The sequence below is a fragment of the Gorilla gorilla genome, chromosome 10 (assembly GCF_029281585.2).
Source record: "Gorilla gorilla gorilla isolate KB3781 chromosome 10, NHGRI_mGorGor1-v2.1_pri, whole genome shotgun sequence".
Classification (NCBI taxonomy): Eukaryota; Metazoa; Chordata; class Mammalia; order Primates; family Hominidae; genus Gorilla; species Gorilla gorilla.
The window spans coordinates 58,216,592-58,221,817 of NC_073234.2; the positions used below are offsets into that span (position 1 = coordinate 58,216,592).

The 5,226-nt window shown below is 37.2% G+C and overlaps 1 pseudogene; it reads left to right on the forward strand.

Annotated features, from left to right (window-relative positions):
- Window positions 1–2,316: 2,316 nt before the first annotated feature.
- Window positions 2,317–2,650, forward strand: LOC109029039 (alpha-ketoglutarate dehydrogenase component 4-like; annotated as a pseudogene).
- Window positions 2,651–5,226: the final 2,576 nt, after the last annotated feature.

Genomic DNA, 5,226 nt, shown 5'->3' on the forward strand with positions numbered 1-5,226 from the left:
TGGCTTCTGCTTTATTTCAAACTTTCAAATCTCTTAGTAGTTCTCATTGACAATCTTCATGCCAGAACCACCCATGGAAGAAACTTCAGAGAAATGCAGTTACCAGCCTTAGAATTGGTGGCTGAGTCAAGTCAACATCCACATATATCTGTTTACTAATATTTGAATTTCAAATAAAGACAGTAATGTTATGTTTTCACCTAATATTTTGCAACTATCCTTTATTCAACTGAAGATACATTGACTTCCACAAAAGATGAAACATGAAGCCCCATATCATTTTATGCATCTTGAAGTGAGGCTTATTTCTTTTCTAGATGATTCAGTCTCTGCATTCGATATCATATAGTCAAATATTGAGATACAAGGATAATCATTATTAACACATAATAGTTTATTTTATTTGGGAATTGAGCAGAAAAAAGAATAATATACATAAATATATTCATAGCCAAACAGGGGAAAAATACACATACATGCCTTTTATTGTCCCTGTTCGTGAAACAACTCATATGGGTGTAGATGGTATTTATAATACCCTTCTTCCATTATTATTGTAAATTCTTTTGAAACGTACCAAGTACCTCGGTCAGTCCTAGTTCTTTGTCTGACACGGTAACCACATCTTTATTCTTGAAGGGTTTGTGTCATTAACAATTCTGCCTATATTTCTGTACCACAGAACACGCGAAAACTGAGACGCCTATCAAGGAATCTTCCAGATTTCTAGCATGTTCATCCCTGGTGCCACTGTGTCCAACCGACACAATTTTCCCTTGATAATCAGGATCAATCTCCTCAGCCAAAGCATAACTATTTTTTGACATGCTGTTTCAGTGTCATGAGGAGCCCTGAGTAAGCAGGTGGCTCCTGGTTACTCCTTCCTTTTCCCCATCTCAACTTCCTGTTCAGTGGAACCATTGCTGTGTCCCCTGGTGGGAACATTCCTCCCTTATGACCTACAATCTCTAAACAAATGGAAATGAAAGAACAGGAACTGTGTTTTGACAGTGGGTCCTAGAGATAAATAGCAAAAGGCATTTCACTATTTTTCCTCCATTTTTCCCTCCATTTTGTTCTCTGGTTATTGACACTTCACTCTAGTAATGCCTCCAACTTCAGTAGTGAGGGTCAGTTTGCATGAGTGAAGCCCTCATAGCCTAAGCGACCTAATGCAACACTTTGATTGCTTCAGCTTAGTTTCCCCACTACCTGTGCACTGCATTGACTCTGTGTCTTGTCCTGAGCAACAAATGGCATGTTTTCTGTTGGCCCTCCTGCTCCACCATCCTTTATCCTACTTTTAGTCTTAAATGTGAAAATGAGAAACTAACCAAGTCAACAGCAACAAACAAAAAACCATTGATTATTATCCCCAAATTCCTTAAATTATTCTCCTGTAGTCTAGCTTAAACAAGGAAACATATACTGTCTTTAGAGGAAATATTTCTAAAATAATAGCAGCAATGCATCACTTTATCTACAACCATAATCTGTACATATTTAATTACCAAGAACCAGCTAAGCGAAAATTCATGTAAATGGGTTTTATGAAGTGCATATGAAGAAAAGAGAGTAAAGGTCAAAGGACTACTTAGTGTAGAGAAAAGAAAGCTACGAGTTGACAATAGTCTTCCAATATCTTTCCCATTCTCATCCAGAGTTATTAATGGGAAAAATTTAGGTTAGCTTAGGTAAAAGCTTGCTAAGTAAAAACATCAAAGAGGCTGAAATGGATTATTAAAGAGAAACTTAATGAAACTAGTCTGCGGTTCCCCAAGAGTGATCTGTGTTCAGAGAGCAATGAACTATGTGACCCAAAAGGTCCTTATAATTTCTGGCTTTTTCATATTGTATCTTATTCACAGAGAGGAAATGTGGTCCCAAATGCCTGGAAATATAGTATAAATGTATGGCAGAACAAAGTGAAATCATTATCTTATGCCCATTCTGGGGGTGGGAGGAGGGTGTGGGGAGGAACTCTGGCATGCTTACATTTTGCAAAGCACTTTCTCCCATGCAGCTTTCTCTTAGGCCAGTAGCCCTATGAGATAAGTATCTTTAACTCCACTTTGCAGGAATGTCTATTTAAGGTCACACAACCAGAAGAGAAAGAAGAGGGTGCATGGAATATGTATCAGTCTCCTAGAATAAAATCTATTATGGTCTCTATAAATAAAAGCTCTCATGAATAAAGTTCATTCTATATACTTTAATCAATGTTAATATAATCTGACAAATAAATGCCATTACAAGCATAAATCTTAAATATGGACATTTGTGATTAATAGAAGTATCTCGAGCTTCTCAGGCATTATGATGAGTAGCAAAATGGCAACTGCCAGCAGGATGGTTCAGGTACTTAAGTCACATACTCCATTAATAAGGTTCCCTGACAGAGAGACCATTCTAAGCCCAATACATCAGAAGCTTTGAGATCAGCAGGACTATTATCTCACTCCTCTTCAATTTCACAGATTCTAAGAAAAGCAAATCACCAGCTTTGCTTACACATCAGGGTCTGCCAGACACTGCAGAAATAATAAAAACACTACCTCAGAAGAAACTTATGTCTCAAGAACAAGTCAAATTTATCCAATGTGGACTCCTGTTTGTCATAAGACAAAAAAATTGTCTTTATAATAAGTGACTTCCAAATGACAAACAAGAAATTGTACATTAAACCACATTAATAAATATTCTGCAAAAAAAATAGAAAATTTATATTTTTTTACATTAGAGCAGTGTAAATCCTAATTTATGTATTTTTGTCAGCTTCTCCACAGGTTTACTTGTTTATATACTTTATACTTATTAAAGTATACATTAAAAACAAAGAAAAGAATGATCTCCAAAATTGATTGCTACAATTTAATTTTCTCAAATTTGTCAGTAACAGAGGAGCATTGAGATTTTGAGAAAGAGTTTCTGCTTTGGAGTTTGTTTCGCCTTTTGAATCCTCTGATAGGTAAGAGCTGTATTACTTTTAGACAGTTGCTTCACCTCTCTGAGCCATTATTCCTCTCTGTAAAAACAGAGAAAATAATATACACTCTGAAGAGGTGTTTTGAGCAGAAATTTCCCAACACAGTGCATCTTTCCTTCCTTTTCCCCATCTGCATTTATTTGTTCATTCTATACCTAAATTGAGCGTTTATTAAGATAAAATGGAAATCATCTTGCACCGGCATTAGATTTGCAAGACAATTTCAAATTGTAGGACAAATGTAAATAGAAATGATACAATCAGATCCTATGAACAACAGGGTTATATGTCCAATCACAGGGTGTTCAACAAAATGTTCCTGCATTACTGAATGCTTTGAACTTATTGGGAGAGTCTGGGAAACTAAGGGCATAATTCTATTAAAATGGCCTTTCCAATAGAAATACAATGTGAGCTACATGTAACTTGAAGATGTTTAGTGGCCACAAGCAAAAAAGTAAAAAGAAAACAGTAAAATTAATTTTAATAATATTTTAACCTACTATATCCAAAACTATTATCATTTCACAATGCAATCAACATAACAAATATTAATGAGTTTTTTTTTCCTTCTTTTTCCATACTAAGTCTTTGAAATCTGGTGTGTATTTCACATCTACAGCACATCTCAGTGTGAGTCCCATTTCAAATACTCAGCAGTCAGTTTTGGCTCATGGTTCCCATACTGAACAGTGCAATGCTAGATGACAGAGCTCTGGGCAGAGATGAACATACAAAACAGAAGCCACTGGAAGGGAGCCAGCTTATTGCCCTGTAGGTAATGACAGGTTGCTAAGAGTTACTCCAGCCCAGATTTCACTCAAACCTTAGGTCTGTCCTGAGCTCCTGGGCCAGAGACCAGATGCCTTTTGGGCAGCCTCAGACCTCCTCATGAGCTTCTTTGTGAATTTTTAGAGGTTTTGGTCACTGACCTGTGAAGCAAACAAATAAAAAAAGTTAGTCTTGGGACCAATGGGATATATTCCCAAACTCCCGAAGCTCTTTGGGGGGCGGGGAGGGGGGCGGGAAACAAAGGGACTTAAGGAATATCTTAAGAGCTGCAAAAACATTTTATGGTCCAGCTGTGGGGCCTTACGCCTTGAGTCTTCTGGGAACACCCAGGTCAGTAACGTAGCCTGCTGGCTTTGAAAAAAGAGGCATTTGGGGCAATTTATTGTCTTTCATTTGTTTGCAAAAATCAATGAGGCCTCATTAAGGAAAGGAAGGAGTTGGTCTTTCCTCTGGTTCATTTTATCTTTGTTGCTGTTTGAACAGGTGCGAAGGCCAGAATTATCTGGCGTATTTATAGGATTTTTGGACTGGAACGAACCGTTACAAATTTGGTCATCAAACTTTTTAAAGCTAGCCCACTAAAAAAAAGAGACAAGCTTTAATTTTTGGACAATTAAAAAACGCACCTTTCACACTTTTTTTCTCACCTGGTAAAGGTTTTTAAAATATCTGACGCCTGACATTCCAACAGCTGGTACCCCAAGTTAGCCCCTCAATTGGACCCTTACTTGCTAAGGCTCCAAACCTCTTTGAACTCCAACTTGACTCCCCTCTTTTAGGCATCCCCACCAGCCTCCAGTTTTCAGTCTATACCATCACAACCTTCCTAAAGCACGCCTCTGATCATGTCATTTCTATTACTAATAAGAATTAGTTTTAGGTGCTATGTTCCAGGCATGTGCACTTTACTCTTTTAAATCCTCACAACTCTTTGAAGTAGTAACTCTTGTTATACTCATTTTATTGATGAGAAACTGAGGGTTAGGTAAAGCCCAGGAGTAAACAATTTATAAATGGCAAAACTGGGGTTTGAACCCCGGCAGGCTGAGTCTCATTGCATGAACAAGAAGCTATCTCAAAAATAGTCAGTGGCTATTTCACTATGCATATCAAAACACTATGTTTCTCACCTTACATATATGCAGTAAAAAATTAAGAGCATTTAGAAACTTGTCTAGCATTTTAACTGAGTACTTTTATGTCTGCTGAATCTAATAATTAAAATTTGAGGCTTGTAAGAAGAATTACTCAGTGCCATCCTATTCTCTCACAAATCCAGTACAAACATTTTTATCAATTATCCCCACAATTTTCACAAACTGATGCTCTTGTTTCACACCATTTCCACTGGCTAAAATGCTAAATCTTTGCCGTTTAAACCATCTTTAAGGCCCATCTTAAAGATCTCCATTTCGGCCTGAAGTGATCTTTCTTTCCTCAGGGTCCTC